The 20,608-nt window shown below is 35.4% G+C and overlaps 1 protein-coding gene across 2 annotated transcripts in view; it reads right to left on the bottom strand.

The window, feature by feature from the left end:
• The window catches only part of LOC132143892 (EVI5-like protein), a 57,992-nt gene extending 39,832 nt beyond the window's left edge, over positions 1–18,160 (bottom strand). The window contains exon 1 of one of the 2 annotated variants that reach the window (XM_059554500.1): positions 17,905–18,160. The gene's annotated coding sequence lies outside the window, so the exon portion shown is untranslated. The remainder of the gene's footprint in view (positions 1–17,904) is intronic. The other variant, XM_059554501.1, reaches the window with a different exon arrangement.
• Between the last annotated feature and the right edge of the window lie 2,448 nt (positions 18,161–20,608).

The raw sequence follows: 20,608 nt of genomic DNA, 5'->3' as shown, positions 1-20,608 counted from the left end.
ATAAACCGTGTTTCTGTAGTTTCACATAGTCAGACTGACTAATCAGTAACAGGTCTGGTCTACACTGAAACTTATTCTAGCCAATAACCGCCAAATAGACAGGAAAAAAAACACAGCTCGTTTTGTTTTTACGTGACATTTAGGGGCAGGGTTATCTGAAACCATAACAGAATAATAGACTGACAGAGAAAAAAAATACAATAATGCTGTGGCGGTTATACAGAAACCACTGGAATAGCAGAAAATGCTTACATATACTGAATAAATACTCATCTTTTGGTAGACAGTTTTTATAGTGAATCTTGTTAACCTTTTACCAAGTGCCTAAAAAACTTGGGGTTGGTAGGATTTTAAAACATTTTATGTTATAAATTTAGCTAGATTTATTTAATCAAAACACAGTAAAGCTGTAAAACTGTGAAATGTTATTAGAATTTTAAATAAGTGTCTTTTAAAATGTAATTTATTTCTGTAAAAGCTGATTTTTCTTTACTACAGTGATTCCTCTAGTCTTCAGTGTCACATGATCCTTCAGAAATCATTTTAATATTGCTGCTCAAGAAACATTTCTTATTATTACTATAGAAAACAGTTGTGCTTAACAGTTTTTGTGGAAAAAAAGTGATAAACCTTTTTCAGGATTTCTGTATATAGCATTTATTTGAAATTTGTAACATTATAAATGTCTTCATTGTCACTTTTATCAATTTAATGTGTTCATTCTGAATGAAAGGAGTACTTTCTTTCTCTATATAAAAATAAATAAATAAAAAATCTTACAAAGTCCCAAAGTTTGAAACCATAGTTTATCTTTTAAAATGATGCCATAAAGCTGCCAAATCTCTGAAAATACACTGATTACTTCATTCTCAACAGCACTCATACACTGTAAAAAATTGCTGTAGTTTCTACAGCAAAATTTTACAGAATTTTACTGTATAAACATTTTACAAGATGCAGCTGTAATTCGCAATGCATTATGGGACAAATAAGGTTTTACAGTTGTTAACAGTATATTTCCACGTCAACTGTAATTCATTTACAACAAGCAGGTGTTGTCACTGTAGTTCCTGCTTTTTACACTAACTTACTGTAGTGTGGCATTATGGGATTGCGCGCGCATCATTCAAATCAGAAACCCAGCCGACTGGAGCAGCCCGAGAACAATTGAAGATAAGAGGCTTTATTCATAATTCCTGGTAAGTACACTTAATTATACTTAAGAAAAATATCCTTTTATATTTATTTAAGTTAATGTATAAGCGATTTCATGTCACAATAGACTCCTATCCTAACATTTAGTGGCCGTGGTAACTGCTGTGCAGTAAACTGGGAATTGCTATCATAGCATAGTTAACGTTACGCCAAATGTTCGATTTTTGGAAGTAAAATGTTCTTATTGAGAGCATTTAAAAGTAGTGTTTACTTAACTTAAAATAAAGCCCAATGCGAACGACTGTCATAGTAACTACTATCTATCGAAATAACTGACGAACAGCAAAATTTGAAATTTAATTCGTTTATATGTGTTCAACTATCCCATAATGACTCGACGCCTTACTATAATAAGTGAAAGACATCTTTATATGCCCGACTGGACAAGTTAGCCTGATTAAAATAAGCTTAATCGCACACATAAACTCACAGAAAATACTTGAGGTAAATGTAAATGTTGAGTTTATTCATAACATAGGATATAAGAAGCATCACAAGTGAGCTGTTTTGCTGAGTTTCACGTTTGCAAATACATAGTTCAATAAACAATTAATTAACAAGTTACTTACTTTTTTAGACACAATATTAACTGTTGTTGTATTTCACCAACGAATATAGCTCCAAACAAAGACCAAAGCAAAACTATTTTGCTCATTCTCAAATCAAAACTCTCCAAACTTTAGCTAAATGATTCATCTTTTTGAACGGATCGGTTCAATTAATGACTCAGTTGATTCCCTCATTAAGTTATTTACTGCCACCTAATGGCGGATTAGTTTCAGGTTTAATAAGTAGCTTTGCATTTTTCCAACATTTATTAATTGTATTTTCAAATTTCATGTCATTACACAGTTGTAATTTTGCACTGTTAATTATTTAATTTGATTGGTGGTACAGTTCTACAATCTAATATTACAATTTATAAATTTTATAATTTATAATAGTTTGTTTATTCTAAAATATATGCCATTTTCGGTGTTAATTTTGGTCTCATTTATAGTACAAAATGCTTTAAAGAAATCACAAGATTATTTTCTTTATGTCTTGTAGGTGCAAAGAATAGCAGCTGATGTGGAGAAATGTTTGAAGCTTCAAGACTCTGAAGCTGATTTTATTAGGTAATGTATTAATTATTTAAATAATTTGATCAACTTGTAATTTAGATTACATTTTATATTGAAATACTGCATTGTAGGTTACATTATTGCTTATATTTATTCATTTCAGGTCCACCCAGTGGCTTTTGACTATTTGAGGGTCAGATGGTTGTAAATTCATACCTCAACATTGTGCGTCCCGGGAGCAGGCATCTTTTGCACACATTAATTTTTTCAAAGGTAACAAGTTTTACTTAAGTAATTTCATTTGCGAAAAAGGTTACTTATTTAAAGGGTTACTCCACCCCATAATGAAAATGTAGTCATTCATCACTGTTAATTGTTAATGTCGTTCCAAACCCGTAAAAGCTATGTTCGTCTCCGGAACACAATTTAAGACATTTCAGATGAGAACCGGGAGGCTTGCGTCTGTCCCACTGACTGCCAAACAATTAACAATGTCTAAGCCCAGAAAAATATGAAAAGAATTGTCAGAATAGTCCATCTGCCATCAGTGGTTCAACTGTAATTTTACAAAGCTACAAGAATACTTTTTGTATGCAAAGAAAACAAAAAGAACAACTTTATTCAACAAAGTTGTTATTTTTTATTATGTCAGCTGCACCACACAGATACGCTGTTTTCGTTCAAATCAAAGCGTAAATAAACATAGAAAGCGTGTCCATGTGACCCAGCTGACACAGAACAGGCTATGTAGTGTGTGTCCAATAAATATCTTAAATTGTGTTCTGAAGACGAACGAAGCTTTTACGGGTTTGGAACGACATGGAGGTAAGTGATTAATGGCAAGACTTTCATTTTGGGGTGGAGTAACCTTTTAAGTACTGGTAAATGCTGATTGTATTGTATAAGTGGCATGTTGACATTTATTTTATTGAGCTAGTTTCATTCAATACTTAACTTTATCCTGATGCTTCTGCTTGTTTTTATGTGCAGATGTTTTCTTGGAATCACAACACTCACTGGATACAAGACGGACACATGGATGCAAAACAAGTGGAAAAGTCTCAGAGAAGAGGGACAACCCTCATGTGTGTGCTCATCTCAGAAAGTTGATGGACTTTCAGTATGTATTTATTAAATTGTCTTTTGCAGGAATATTCTTTATTTAATAGAACATAAGCTCAAACAACAGAATTTGTGATTTAATGTTGATTCCAGCATTTTATTTTAATCCTTTTCTTTAAAACATTTTTTTTTTACCAAAATTATACAAATTCTGTTGATTGACCTTCATTTTTATAGAAAGTTAATGTTCTACTCTGAATATGGCTTTTTTTTTACTATTATTTGTGATGCTATGCTATTTTTATGATAAGATTTAACTGTTGAAAGACTGAAAATTTTATTTTACCAGTAAAAGCCTTGCAATGTCTTTCTGCCAGTTTTAATAAATACTTATTTGCAACATCATTGACTTGGTTTTTATTCATTTGTATATGTATTAAGATAGAGCTCATGATAATGCATTTATATCAGTATTTTATAGTTTACTGTTAAAATTATTCATTGTTAAATTATTACAACATCATATTGTATTTAGGGGTATTTACATGATTTTAAATTCTACAGTACATTTTTTACAGTGTCTAACCAATTCCTTGCCATTCTGAACTTAATATGCACCAGAAAGTCATTAGATGTCTATAAGAGCTAGGGGTGTAATGGTTCTTTGTAAAAAAAAAAAAAAAAAAAAATTGGGAAAAGAGATTAACCATACTCGCTCCCCTTAGGTTCACATTTGTACCACGGTTAATCTCTGATTAATAATTAGTTTTGCACAAGAAAACCAAGCATCAAATGCACATCGTGTGTCGTTCTGCAAGCTCGACTGCTAGATGGCACAGTCGACTACAGGAACATAGCAGAGCAGATGATGTTTGAAACTATATGTCTGGTACACATATGAAGAAGCGGCAGCAGTGTTAACAAATAGACTAACATTTATAAGCATTTATAAACATGCTATGAACTGTACCAAAACCATGACCCCAAAACCCCAATGCAATCTATGGGGTGACACTATTACTAACTATTATTACTATTACTACTACTACGACTATTACTAACACATTGGCTGTTTATTAGTAGGCCTACTCATAAAGCACATATTCTGGATGACCTACATCCCTAATCCTACACAATAACTAAACTACATTTATAAACAGTAATTACGAGATTATTGAGGCAAAAGTCTTAATAGTTAGTTAATATTGAGAATTGGACCTTAAAATAAAGTGTGACCTTTGATTCCTACACATACTGATTTAAAATAAATAAATAAATAAATAAATAAAACAAAACCGTATACTCCGAATGCACTGTAAGTCACTTTAAATAAAAGTCTTCCAATAGCATACATGTAAATGTAAAATGCAAATGCCCAAAACATGCCACAGGCATAGACGTCTACCTCTAACACGCGCACACATTAAACCACTTATTCTTCCAGGAGCGAGAATGCAATAGAAACAGAAAGATAACCCACAGCTTAAAATAAAGTACAAGATGAAACCTTTTTAAACAAAGTAAACACACACTGTGGACAATGGCAGCTTTCATATTAGCGGAGCAGTCCAATCAAAAGCACCATTAACAAGCGCAATGAATCCAATCCCCCCGACCAAGAAACACACACAGACAAACACAAACACACTCTCATCTCCGGTCAGTCGACGCAGTGCAGCCACAACCAAACACAACAGCATCGTACTGAACCTAGCAGTAACCTCTGTGCAGGCAGCGGGAACGGAGAGGCAGTCAAAATATGTGGTTTGAAAATTACCTTTAATAAAACTGATGATGCGAGATCTTTATCCACATCAGAATAGAATATTGCCATCATCACTATTGTGATTTTTGTGTGTTATATATAATCATTTGTTTTCATTTTAAATCTGAAGTGTGCATTTTTGTGTGATCTTTGCATCTTTGTAGTTGCATTTCCTTTTGGTGCCAGTAGTGTCGCAAAAATGGCACTTTTAACCAAAGAGAAAAATGCAGTGTCTGTGTAGCACAACCACAATGCAGATCGATAGCAAGTCACAACAGTCTCCCATATTCAAAGTCACTGCTATGAGAAACTCCGTCACTGTAAAATAGTAGATCAAATGCAGCTGAAGCATATAAATTCACACTCAGAAAGTTTCAAATAAATGGATACTTGAAATAGAAATAATTTAACAGATGCAAAGGCCTTATCTCGGTAATGGTACAGAAAAACTGTGTGTGGCTGTCTCTGTGTGTTAGTGTTTAGTCACTGAATACAATAATAGCACTGTGTTTGCTGCATCTGTCTCTTTCTTCTCCTGATGAGCAGCATAAGTGTGGTTATTGTAGCTCTTAGCACAGTGTCAATCACACACTCCCTTCCCCCACACGCTTTCAAACACAGACCTCCAAACCTCAATCTCGCTCTCTGTACAATCACCTACATTCTTCATTGACAACCTTCAATAACACCATGCAAAATGTACTTTTCGCCATTCCAGTGGCTGGGGAACATCTGCATCATTTAATATATGCACTATCATTTTAAAAACACTGTATTTAATGAAATGAATATTTTTTTTCAAACATTGATCAACAGGACTTTGTTACAAAAGCATGTTTCAAGTAGGCTAAGTGCTATTCTTTTTTATTTTCTATTCACTAAAGTAACCAAACCAATTCTAACAATTATTTTCACAAAAAAAATATTAAGCGGCACAACATAAGAAATGTTTCTTGAGCAGCAAATCGGCATATTAGAATGAATTCTGAAGGATCATGTGACACTAAAGACTAGAGTAATGATTCTGAAATTTCAGCTTTCATTACAGTAATAAATTCGATTTTAAAATATTTGAAAATAGGCAAGACCTAAATTAAACGGTTATTATATTTCACAGTGTTACTGTATTTTTAATCAATGCACCCTTGGGGAGCATACGTGCTTCAATGAACTTGTCTTGTCAGTGTTAATTGCAAGTGTCACCTAGATCTGATGTTCTTGAAGGAATTGCTATAAATAGAAATGTTATATCAGCACTCTATACTGACACCTATTGGTCTGGGCACAGCATAAAACAACAACAACAAACAACAATATTCTGTTTCCAATGCCAAAGCAGAAATGCATTTATCACCCATGATTAATTTACTAAAAAAATTCGGCAGATCATGTGATCTCAACATGGCAGGCATGCAGAGTGATGTAGAATAATATGTTATGTCACTTGAGCCGTTGATTTTGAGTCATGATTTTGAGTCATGAACTGCCTCTGCTTTTATTTTGAACTGTTTTCTGACGTCCACTTATAATGTTACAAGATTTTCACATTAAACATAGTTCAAAAGTAGTAGGTTATTTTCTGGCCTGTTTTTGATCCCTTTCATCTCAGCGCTCTGTTTGAATAGGCGTGGAGGAGTGTAGACTCTGAAGTAAACACCCACTGCTATGACTGGCTTACACTTTGACACACCACCGTTTTGTTGAGGATTTCTAAATTGCCTAAAATAGCCAGGTTTTAGCTGTTTGCACTGCATGGAATGATCGCTGTATGCCATCAAAGTACCGTGAGGATAGAGAGTCGAGGTTTTGAATCGCTCTCGCTGTGCTTTGTTATTTTAGGCAATTTAGAAAAAACCTGGGCAGAACATATCACTGGGAAGTGCCACGTCTGGTCACCTTATTAAATATAAAGTTAATCCACTCTTTCTAACATTGGGATCAATAAGAAAGGCAATGCAAAGACTGCACTGCACAGTGTCTTGTTTTCTTCGGCTAATCTTTATCTTTTGTTTTTTTCAAAAACCAATCCTACTTGGTCTCTCTCTTAAACACTACATGCTCGAATGGGTGGGCGGGGCTAAACAGGCAGCGCTGTAGAAGCAGACGTTGATCTTCTTTGGAGGCGGTGTTTAGACACAATAATCACATCATAGAGTGGTATATCGCACAAGCTGCCATTTCGGTATATTGGCTTCAATATAAACTGTTTTTAGACTAACAAGAAAGTTTTGAGTTCTGAAACTTATAAATAAGACAATATATCGAATATTAGCGATAATATCTTTTGACGACGATGTAAAAATGTGAAAATATCGGGAATATAGAATATTTCAAATTCAAGCATACTTTCCCAAAAAACGCACCCAACGTATAAAAAAGGAACATGTAACTGTGGACTGCTCTTACGTGCCTCTACTACGAGAGCTTTCATGAGAGCAGTTGCCAGATAACAAGAGTTTAGAAGCTAAAAAAAAGCTTTGCAGAAGCTAAAAAACGTGTAATTTTTTTTTTTTTTTACATAAAATACTTATACCAGTTGCACAGTTTAAATTGTGAATCGCATGCACTTAAAAGTTGACAGAATGCACTTTTTGTACTTGTTTTGCACTGCTTCAGTTACATAGAGGCCTACATGTGTTAATTTAATAAAAAGCAGTACCGTACTTTTCGGACTATAAGTCGCACCTGAGTATAAGTCGCACCAGTCCAAAAATACGTCATGACGAAGAAAAAAACATATATAAGTCGCACTGGACTATAAGTCGCATTTATTTAGAACCAAGAACCAAGAGAAAACGTTACCGTCTCCAGCCGCGAGAGGTCACTCTATGCTGCTCAGTGGTAGGCTACAGGAGCACTGAGCAGTATAGAGCGCCCTCTCACGGCTGTAGACGGTAATGTTTTCTCTTGGTTCATTTCTCTTAGTTCATGTCAAATTAATTTTGATAAATAAGTCACACCTGACTATAAGTCACAGGACCACCCAAACTATGAAAAAAAGTGCGACTTATAGTCCGGAAAATACGGTAAGTGATCACTTGGTCTAGATTTTTTTTAACTGCTGAAATTAGCTGTTTAATCTAAATTGTTTTTTATTAGTTTTTTTTTGCTGCTGTTGTTTTTTTAATGGGCAAAAGAAAATCATGTTTTTTTATTATTTAAATGCAAATGCAAACATATCGAGATATATATTGAATATCATACAAATTTTGACAATATCGAGATATAATTTTTTTTTATATTTCACCCTGCTAATAATTCTGTAACTAATAACTAATTCTGTGTCAACTTTCAGTTAAGATGATCAGTAACACAGACAGACATACACACAAAAACACACCTAAATACACAAACATACACGCAGCTCCAAACAAAGACATCTTAGAACAAATCACGTCATGCATCATAGGCGTGGACCAATTGTTCTGTATGACTCAAACATCACACAATAGCTTTAGCTTCACCATGGAGCTCCAATGCCCTGTGTGACATTCCATGATCATTGAGCTCGTAGAGGCGCACATGAACACACCCTCTTCACCATAGTTGCCCTTCACAAAGACAGCTAATGACTCACACACAGACTTGACTGAAGAGCTGACATGGTAATTTAGGGTGAACAATCAAGTCTTAAATATGATCATTCAGCACATGGGTCCATAGAATGAGTAAACAGATTATTCATATTCAGAGACCCTGATAAAGTGTCACTCTCAGGAGCCAGCCATGTTTACATTAGTTAGTATAAAGTAGGATTATTAGCATATATTCTCAAAAAAAAAAATCTTATGACAGCAATAACTTAACCACGACCATAGCTTTTTAAGGTTAGGTCTACTTGTTCCAAGTTGGAAAAGTTATTTCAAATGCAGTTTATTATCACTGCATAATAGAAAATAGCACTAGAAAACAGAAAGCACAAGCTTTTTTATCAGGTTGTTATACTGAAACATGAAATATAAAGGTAGAATACAAAATGTACCCAAGGACACTGTAAAAAGATTTTTAAAACTTGTATTATTGCAGATTTTTGAAGTATGTTTTACAAGAAAATACTATTTCAGTCTTTGAAAAAACATTCTTGAATTTAATTGTTACTTGACATTTCTTTGTACTCAGTTGTCAAATTTACAAGCAATTTCTGAGTGCAAACTTTTTTCTACACCAATAGTTTTTTCAGTGTGTCAAGAAGTTGAACAGTCGACAATCAAATTTTCCCTGATATTTTGAGATAATCTTAAGAGGCAGTGTAGAGAAAAGAAATCTCTGATAGCCGAGGCACTCCATAATTAAAATGTCTTTATTGCAAAAATGACATGTCCTAAATGGACAACTTTAAAATGCCCACGCATAGCGGAATGGGGCCTTCTTCAGGGCATAGTGAAGCAGATAAAAAACTGATCTTATTATGAAAAAGACACACAGGTAGAAGCAAACACACAGGTGCTGACAAGACCACAACGCCGTCAACGATTTGTGTCCTTCAACCTAAGTACAAGTGGAGAGGAATCTGATGTTACACACATGTCCGAGGATTTTTTGGAGGACCAACCACACTCAACAGCTCGAGGTCGACAATCGACTTGGAAGGGAGGAGGAAGAAGAAAAAAACCAGAAGAGGGAGAGGTCGGTCAAGTTCTTCAAAAACCACGTTGGAATCTTCGGAACCAAAAGAAGAATGCACGGTAATTAATATCTCTAAAAATATATTAACTCAAGACTCTGTGAATGTGCTATCAAAAGGATTGACTTTTTCACCTACAGGTGAAGCTAAAGCATTTAAAACTAAGGTGGACCTTTTTAGGTTCTACAGAAACCTTCATTTGAAGGTATGGTACCATCAGTCGAATAAACTCTTGAATAGCACACCTGAATTGAACTTTGATACCACTCATGATGCCAAGAGACATTTTAAGCCTAAGTCAAACTTTATGCCTATGAGTTCTAATCACACCTTGATTGCTTTTACCAAAAAGGTTTCTCATGACGTAGACAGAATGAAACACAATCTTTCAAAACGCGAAAGAGATGCACTGAATTCTCTAACAAAGAATGAGCAGATAATAATAAAGCCTGCTGACAAAGGGGGTGCAGTTGTAGTAATGGATAAATGTTCATATATTATTGAAGCACAAAGACAACTAGGAAATAATATTTATTATGAACAATTGCAGAGAAATCCAATTGTAAAAATGAAAAACGAAGTGAGGGACATTTTATCCTTTGGTAGAGACCGATCTCAGACAATGAATTTGCTTTTCTAATGAATGAGAATCCCCAAATGCCATGTTTCTACATGTTGCCGAAGATCCATAAGAATTTAGAACAACCTGAGGGTAGACCCATTATCTCAGGCAATGGATCTTTGACTGAGCCCTGCTCCCAATTTGTGGACTTTTTTATAAAACCTCTAGTGCGGGATCTCCCTTCTTTCATTGAAGACACTACTGATGTGCTATGTAATCTTATGAATATCACAAATGTCAAAAACATTTTATTTGGTGACTCTAGATGTAGCCTCCCTATATACCAATATTGACCACCAGGAAGTCCTATCAGCCTTACAACATTATTTGTTACATAGGTCGGAGACATCACCACCCAACCATTTTTTACTTTCTCTCACAGAACACAATAATGTGTTCCTTCTTTTCCTAGACGATTTCTTTAGACAGCTCAAGGGCACAGCGATGGGTGCATGTTTTGCTCCTAATTATGCCAATTTATTTTTAGGTCATTGGGAAGAGCAATAGATATATAATCGATCTAGTAACAAATTCTGTGACAAGATAGTATTTTGGGGATGCTTTATTGATGATATCCTCTTTGTTTGGTCTGGGAATGAGGAAGAACTTTTGCAGTTTCATGAGTACATCAATACAACTAACCCTAATATAAAACTGTCAATTGAACATTCAAAAAAATCTATTAATTTTTTGGACTTGACTATTTCCATAGATGACAATAATCTTTTGCACACAACAATATATAGGAAAAGCCCTGACAGAAACACTTTATTGAGGGCTGACAGCTTCCATCTAAGAAGCCTGAAAGATAACATTCCTTTTGGACAATTTCAGCGTCTTAGACGCATCTGCAATAATGACTCTGATTTCGAAATGCAGGCTCAAGATATGACATTAAGGTTCAGGGCTAGGGGCTACTCACCAATGATAATAGAAAAAGCAATGATAAAAGCACGCTCCACAACACACTCTGATCTACTAAAGAAAAAAAAGCGGAGGAAAGACATGGCTAAAAACAACTCTAGACCTATCTTTGTTACCCAATATAGTAGTAGTGCCTCTGAAATGAAACAAATAATTAAGTCCAATTGGGGGTTAATTCAAAGTGATTCTATTCTGAAAGACGTTTTTCCAGAGGCGTGTCCTAGTAATTACCTGCAGACCTTCAATACTGATTGTCAGCACTTGTGTGTTTGCTTCTACCTGTGTGTCTTTGTCATTATAAGATCAGTTTTTTATCTGCTTCACTATGCCCTGAAGAAGGCCCCATGCCGATACGCGTGGGCATTTTAAAGTTGTCCATTTAGGACATGTCATTTTTGCAATAAAGACATTTTAATTATGGAGTGCCTCGGCTATCAGAGATTTCTTTTCTCTACACTGCCTCTTAAGATGTTCTACCTTGGACCGAAGAGCACCCAAATCAAACTTAAAAGGGATTGAGCACGCCATTCATCTTGAATCTAAACAATTTTGAGATAATAGTTAAAATGTACAAAAACATTTTTTTTTATATAATGTTTTAAACTCAAAACCTCCAAATTCATCATGAAATTCAGGTCTCGACATTAACGCTTGTCCGCTTGCCCGGGACAAGTGGATTTTGTGAAGGGGCAAGTGAGAGAGAATTTTACCTGCCTGACTGGACAAGTAACCTGATAAAAATTGTAATAACAAACAATAACTAGAGCAGCACCGAAACTTTGGCGAGAATGATTCTGATTTTATTATTTTCAAAGTAAACAGTTACTAGTAACGGATAATGTATTGACACAGTAGGTGTTTCTCAATGTCAAAAAAAGGATCCTTGGAAGCCAGTATTCCGAGGATGCTACGTCATCGACATCCATCGAAGGACTGTTCCAATGTCAAGGATCCTCGGAATTTCAACCAAGGACTGAGTCCTTCGTTCGAAGAATATCCCATACACAGGAAAGGATGCATATATGTATCCTTCGCGCTCTCAAATCACCCACAATCCTATGCGCGCAGCTTTGCTATCTTGTTCAAAAATTCAAAAATGTCGAACGTTAGCGGAGTCGGAGCATTAACGGTTTTTATTTACGTTACCAAACATTTGTTATAACTGTAGTAAATATAAGTAAAGTTTAACGTTTAAATGCCAGTACAAATTGCTACCATATTTATATTGTAAATTATACAAATACAAATGGTTAACTGAACCGGACCTGTCATTTAACAATTGGTTGCGTCATCGGCATTTCTTTTATAAATAACTAGTTAAGTTGTCCAAAGTAATTTAACGATACAGCGTTATTCAAACGGATCTTTTCACTGACGTAATGACGCAATTACGTACACTTGCTAGCCTGTTCCATTTACGTGTTCTCCGAATGCTTAAGAGGAGTCTCGCCTAGCCTCTGAAGGAAGTGACTTGGAAGGACACGTCCTGCCAAGGAAGGATCCTTGACATTGAGAAACACCTAGTATCAAGGTCACGTCAGTTGAGGCTCGTGCAGCCGGTCTGACTCACAGAGAAATCAACACTATAAGCGCAACAGCACACACAAAGAAACAAACATGAACAAACATAATGCAGTAGAAAAAATAAAATATATGCAACATCACACGACCAGGTAACAGACCACGACATGTTTTCCTGACTTTCAGTTCGATTGCAAATTGTATATTGATTTTATACAACTTAAGTTAAATAAACAAGTAATATTAACTGACTTACATTTTAGACACATTATGGATCGTTTTTGCTCCATTTCAAACAAAAATAGTTCTGAGCAAAGCCACAGCAGAACAGTCCCACATCTGCGACACACAACAGTCTTTCATTAGCCTACTAAATGATTCATTTTTGAACGAGTCAATGATTCAGTGAGCCATTTATAAAAATGGTTACTTGCTTCATTTTATTGAATGAATCAGTCGTTTGAACGAATCAGTTGAATCAATGATTCACTCATTAAGACAGTGACTTGCCACCACCTACTGGTGGTTTAATTTCATATTTAAAATATAATTGCATTTTTCCAACATTTCATATTTGTATGTCAAAAAAGTAAAACATTAATCTAATAACATTATTTATGCATTTGGACAGATGGAGTTTGTTGATACCGATTTCATTTGAATAGTAACAACCATATATTGTCTTATTCTAACTTAATGATTAAAGTAATAGCTGATAGAGCACTGATGAGACTTCCCAAAAAAAACAAAAAAAACTTGTCCCCCCCGGACAAGTAACTTTTTTTTACTCGGACAAGTGAATGATGGATTTACTTGAAGGAAAAGCTCATGTCAAAGCTTAATGTCGATCCCAGAAATTAATTTAAAGCACTTCATAATTCACAAGATAACTGCCATGTTGGCTAAACTGCAAACAATGTAGAAAATTTGCCCTTTGCCATATTAATACAAATTGCCATGAAGAGGAAATATATTGTATTTTAAAATAGAATAAAAAGTTCTTCATTTGTAAGTTTGCTAAATTAATGAATGTAAATAAATAAAAATTCAAGTATGATTTCAAACCAGTTAAGTACAAACTCCAACCCACAATCTATTTTGCTGGTCAAATCAACACACAGTCACCTTTCATGAAAACTTAATCGATTCAACACAGACATCAGGATGTGTTAGCAATGCTATACTTGGGTTAAAGAGACAGTTCACCCAAAAATGTAAATTCTTTCATCAATTACTCACACTCTAATTGTTCCAAACCTGTATGGATTTCTTTCTTCTGTTAAGTGCACAAGAAGATATGTTACATAATGTTGATACATGATGGTAGCCCTGGACTTTCATGGTATGGGAAAGTCAGTGGCTACCCTCACGTTTGAGTAAATGAAGACAGAATTTTTATTTTTGGGTGAACTATACCATTAAGGTTAGGGTTAGGGAAGTCTCGCGTAGCCAGACCTTCAGACTGAAGTTCTGGAATTCATGCCTGGTTTTATTGGCCAAGGCCCGTCCATGAGGCCATTTGACCAACATGTCAAACAACCTATCACAATTTGTTTCGTTTATCGTCACGATTCGAGGTGTTGCAATGTCGCCACAATAACAGACCAATCCAATGACAACTAATATGTCCTCTTCTTATCAAGACCTATATGCTGTGTTCTGGTAATGTGTGAACTTCATATTATTCGAAGCACACTTGCTGTCCATTAATCACAAAAAGCTTTTTGATAAAGTATCAGCTTTAAAATTATGCCAAATTCATAATGTAAATCTTACAATATACATTTTGGCACTCTTTAATGAGGCAGGAGCGAACGCTTTAGTGTCTCAGTTCAAGCGGCAAGTGAACCCACTATATCTTTCTCTTTACTGCTATAACAAAACACTAAAAACGTTTTCTTATAGGATAAATGGCTCATACTCATTTTTTTTTTTTTTTTTTGAGCCCTGAAACATGCTAAATAAAATCTACCACAACAATGGGGAAAACCACAATCATTGAAAAAAAAAGAAAAACACACACACACACACACACACACACACACACACACACACACACACACACAGACAAAATATACTAGGCTATGACACAGAAAATAAAATGAGGTTAATAAACATATTAGAGGCCAGAAAAAGAATCTGAAAAAGAAGACATCTGCTGTGAACTAAGAGCAGCTGCAGTGAATTTAAATTAGTATGTAAAGTAAAACCCAACAGACAGCAGCAGCCAAGCAGAGACGGATGGAAACAGGAAAACATAAGTACAGGTCCGTTATGATTGTCATGGCTGAGGAGCTGCAGCTGCTCTGAAGCAAAGTTATCATCTCTCTATTGGACACACACAAAATGTTCAAAACACATGCAGGGTTAGCCCAGCCTTCAGACTCTGGTGCTGTTTGAAATGATGACGTGGAGTCAGCCAGCAGCTATAAACCAAGAGAAAGCGTGACAATGCCAGAACGCTTAAACACAGATCCAGAAAGGAAAAGAGAGATACAGCGAGTAAAAGAGGCTGCAGAGGATGGCTAATGGCTTTCTCTCTGGCTCTCTTGGGCATGTGTATCCTACTACATAACGGCTTGTTTGTCCTGATGAATATACAACAGCAACCCTATCAGTTAAACATTCACATTTCACATGACCAATCTAACACACCCGTAAATATAGAAAAGAAAGTTCTCTGCGCTTCTGTAATCCACAGACAAACTGGTGCAACCAGGGCAGGACAAAACAATTCAAACAAAAGGAATCGCCGGTGCAGCACAGATGTAAATATTACACCCGTAAATATGTTTGTTTTGAGTGCAGCCGCTATATATATACTTGTAATAATGTCTATATTACTATCTATTGCCTCAGAATACACTGATTTTCAATGGCCAACAAAAGAGAAAGACACTTTTTCCCCCACAGAATGGTGCAGAATAGACAACTACCAACGTGGGCTTAACCAGCTAATAATTAAACCTGGAGAGATCATATGCATTTCCAGGTAATCTCGGTTTTGACTGTAATTACTGAATGTAATATCTACCAAACTAGCCTGACTCCAAAAAGGTATAGCAATTGTTAAGCTGGGAGTCCTGGGACCTCAAGCAAATCACAGTCTACTCAGATGTTCACAGCTGTCAGATTGTGTAGAAGAGCAGGGCTGTAACTACCATAGACGTAATGTAACTGTGTCTCTTAACTGTGCTTGTCAATGTCAAAATGCCGGAGATTGCAAATCAAATCAAAGAAGGTGGCTTCACTGTTTACAGAAGCAAAACATGAATTCCAATGTGAGGCCTCAGTTCTAAAAGTAAATGTAAGGTTAGATTATCTAAACATTTAATTTGACGACTGTTTTAGGATAGAAATGTTAAACAACCAATAGTAATATCCAGTTACGCCAAAAGCTTTTTTTGTGTGTGAAATTTAGCATTTTTGAACTGAAAATATAGACTGTTCGTTTACAAAACTCAAGAATGAAGTGATGAGATAAGATTAACGGCATATTAGGCCGAATCATCATGAGGTCACGATTACCTCATCAGGCCTGGCTGATGTTACAGTGGATAAGAAATTTTGCTCTCACAGATTTTGTGACCTTGTTAACGTCTGGAATGGATAATGACATCACATTCCAAAAACAAATGGATACATGAAAGGGTTAAAGGGATAGTCCATACAGAAATAAAAATGCTGTCATCAGTTACTCACCCTCACGTCATTCCAAATTTGTATCACTTTCTGTTTTTGTGGAACATAAAAGATGATAGTTTAAAGAATGATGGCAATCAAACGGTTTCAGTTCCCTTTAACATCTATTTTTGTTTATATAACTGAAATCAATAGGAACTGAAACTCTCTGGTTACCAATATTCTTCAGTTTATATTATTTTATGTTTCGCAGAAGACAGAAAGTCATACAGGTTTGGAATGACATGAGAAGGCATAAATGAAGACTAGAACTATCCCTTTAAGCTATAAAGCTCCAGTTTAATGCCAGCTAAATAGCCAACTGCAATGACATCACTGTCAAAGAATTATCACCATATCCACTTCTTTTGGACAAAAAGTAAATAATTAGAAAAATTAATAGGCTAAACACAACATCAACATGGGATCCACACACCTTTTTTTCTCAGCTGTTAGCAAAACCACAGTCTATTCATTAAACAGAGTCAAACAAACTCTCCTCCCTACCAAAACATGTAATCACTGTCCTTAATCATTAGTAAGCCAGGCAAGAGCCACATAATTAATCTCTTAAACTGTAATTCATGACACACCAAAACGAAAGACAGCTCATTCAAACATATTTTCCTTTGGTTCAAAATTGGTCCAAAATGTCCACAAAATACACTGTGACAAATGGCAAAAAGGAAATGAGCATAATCCATGACAGTTTGATGCATGTTTTAGCTTTAATATCGCGACACTGAAAATAACATGAAGCCATAACAGGCCATTCAGGTCTTTCAAGAAGCTAGAAGACCAAAAAGGACTAAATTAGCAATAAACGTTGTTTCAACGAATATAATGCAATCTCAGTAGGCTACTACTGTACAATAAAGGCTTTAGTCTGGACTCAGCTAACCCTCATGCAAAAGTACCACCAGGGGGATGCCAGCTCTTACTATAGGTGTTACGAATCCATTATTAGCAACATATTACTTTTGCTTTTTTTTTTTTTTTGCAAAAATAAAAAAATAAGCTATTTTTGATTGTGCAGCGTTATGAAATTAAATTCAAAAGCCATTGCAAAGGAGGAAGGCTGCGTTGAATTCAAAGAACAGTGGTATTTAAACGCACAGTGTATTTTGGTGCCTTAAATTAGGTCATAATCACATCTGTTTCCGTGTAAAATAATAAGGGTGTGGATGATGATTTTTCCCCATGGCAACTCGCCGATTTGCAAGCAGGCAAAGAGAGATGGTCCAGAGAGATGGGAGCATGAGAGCGATGCGCTGGAATTTCCCCGCTTTTTCCTAGACTGCCTCTCTGTCATATCATTCCGATTAACATGGTAAAGCAAACGTTGTACACAAATGGATGGGTGCACACATAATGATCCAGCGACCACACACTGTTAATGATGGAAAATGCATAGAGCAATGCCCACCTGAATTTGGCTCTCATTACCCAAGCGCCTCCTGCGATCTTGCCATATTAAAGATGATCGGTCACAAAACCGCCACTTTCGGCAATCCTTTTCTGTACGAAGCCGTTGGATCACTACGGTAAGTCGGGAAATGAATACGGAACCATTTTGGACATAGTGGATATGGATGCTCATTTAGAGGAAAATATGAGTCGTCAGGGCGAGCTTCCTCAAGGAGAGCTGCGGTCGACGCCTACAAAAGAAAATCTCGCCCAGGTCCCGCCTACTAGTTTGACCGTAATTTAATAGAAATGCTGGTATACATAATCATAAACTGTCTGATTATAATAAATACGCGTGGAAAATAAATTCATATTTGGCTTCTTTTTAACGATTATTTGACCTTCTCGTTCAAAATGAACCACAGTGCAATGTTCTAACGTCAGCGGATCTCATGTGATTGACAAGCAAGCGTTCGACCAATAGGAGGATACACTAGAGGAATGGTCATGATTGACAGCTCATTCCACCAATCGGTTATTTCTCTTAATCTCAGCCACAGTGGGTGGCGGGCAGGTGATGTCGCGGTGTTGATTGGAGTAACTTAAAAATGGAAACAGATTTTAAATTTTTTGTCTGGTTTATCTTCTGAAGACAGTGATAGCCAAAATTATTAGAACACTATTTTCACCAGCTAAAAAAAAAAAAAAGTAGTGTGTCCGTAGGAAATATTAGTTCACATTTCCAAACATTAATTTCGACATTAATTATAATAATTCAGTGAGATTTTTGTTGGCACGAGGAGTCTGAAGCATCTTGGAGACGTTGCCACAGTTATTCTATCCATCTTTTACGTGAGCCTGTTTGTTTTCCGTGATGCTTATTTTAATACTGAGGATTTCATAATTACACATGCTGACAAAAATCAAGCTAACGTAGCTTTGTTGACTCTGACTTTAGTGTTGAATATATATATATATATATATATATATATATATATATATATATATATATATATATATATATATATATATATATATATATATATACAGTACAGACCAAAAGTTTGGACACACCTTCTCATTCAAAGAGTTTTCTTTATTTTCATGACTATGAAAATTGTAGATTCACACTGAAGGCATCAAAACTATGAATTAACACATGTGGAATTATATATGGAATTATATACATAACAAAAAAGTGTGAAACAACTGAAAATATGTCATATTCTAGGTTTCTTCAAAGTAGCCACCTTTTGCTTTGATTACTGCTTTGCACACTCTTGGCATTCTCTTGATGAGCTTCAAGAGGTAGTCACCTGAAATGGTCTTCCAACAGTCTTGAAGGAGTTCCCCGAGAGATGCTTAGCACTTGTTGGCCCTTTTGCCTTCTGTCTGCGGTCCAGCTCACCCCTAAACCATCTCGATTGGGTTCAGGTCCGGTGACTGTGGAGGCCAGGTCATCTAGAGAGGCAGTTTTAACATTATGTGACATGACATCTGACGCACAGATGCCATTGGCATGTGTCATTGGACAGTGGCATGTGTCACTAAAAGCTGTGACACATGTCAATAGACTGCGTCATGTGTCGCGCCTTCGGTAGTGACTGACACCTACTGCTGGGTGTCTCTGCATAATGTAGATTGCGTGACACTCACTTAATGGCAGAACGATATTGAATTAATTAACAGTATGTTATTGTCAAACATACGTCTTATTACATTGCGGAGTTCATTTGTACAACAAATATTGAGTTTCTATATTGAGATTAAAATGTGTCTTACGCCTCTTAATGTGTATTTTTCATTGTAAGTTTATTTCCAGTAGCCTGCTTTGTGCAATGCATTAAAATACGTAAATACAAGTTTTTTTTGTAGTTTTTTTTTTTGCATAGATTTGACAGTTCGGTTGTATCATTTGTAATTATAAAATAACATAAAGACTATGCAGAGGCCATAACAAAAAAAAAAAAAACTTTTTAATCAAATGTGCCACCACTAACTGATTCTTGGCAATCAGGAATTAGCTACATGGAAATATAAACTGATGAGAAAATGCCACACACCATTATGATGTCTACTATTCTAACATGCTTTATAAAAACTTACACCAACCATTCAGAAGTGTGCTTGACCTTGAAGTCTGTAATGTCATGTAAGTCTGCAACATAATGTAAATCTATGCTATATTAAACAAAGTTTGTACTTATTAACTGTCTTCAGAAAGTCAAATGCTTTGACAAAACATTCAGGCATCTCCAGAAGAAATGCTTGTTCACACAGTTAGAAATATATTTAATTTCTTGTTACATAGTTTTTTTTATTATTTTCAAAAAATATTAACGCCATAGATGAGAACTATTTGCCAAATATTTAAATTATATCTATATTTTACATGTATTTGTAGTTGTTATTATAGATTAATCATGAGTTCAAGTCAGTGGTTGCATATAAAATGTAGAATTGTTTTCAGCAAGCACAGACACAAAAGAGACTCAACAAATGTGTAATTTAAAGCAATGCCTTTGTTCTTGTATTTGCATACAATACTCCAAATCAATCAAAATTTACTATTCAACAGGCCATTAAAACCATAGTGGCAAATTTTCTCAAATCTTTGTACACATTTCAAGTCAGTCAAATTTTACTATGCCAGAGGTGGTATTTTTTAGTACATGTATTGGCACTCTTTGGCCTCTACTGTTTTGGCTGTAACAAAGAAACCT

The sequence above is a fragment of the Carassius carassius genome, chromosome 7 (assembly GCF_963082965.1).
Source record: "Carassius carassius chromosome 7, fCarCar2.1, whole genome shotgun sequence".
Taxonomy (NCBI): Eukaryota; Metazoa; Chordata; class Actinopteri; order Cypriniformes; family Cyprinidae; genus Carassius; species Carassius carassius.
The sequence above is the reverse complement of the archived record's forward strand: the minus strand, read 5'-3'. Positions and strand labels throughout refer to the sequence as shown.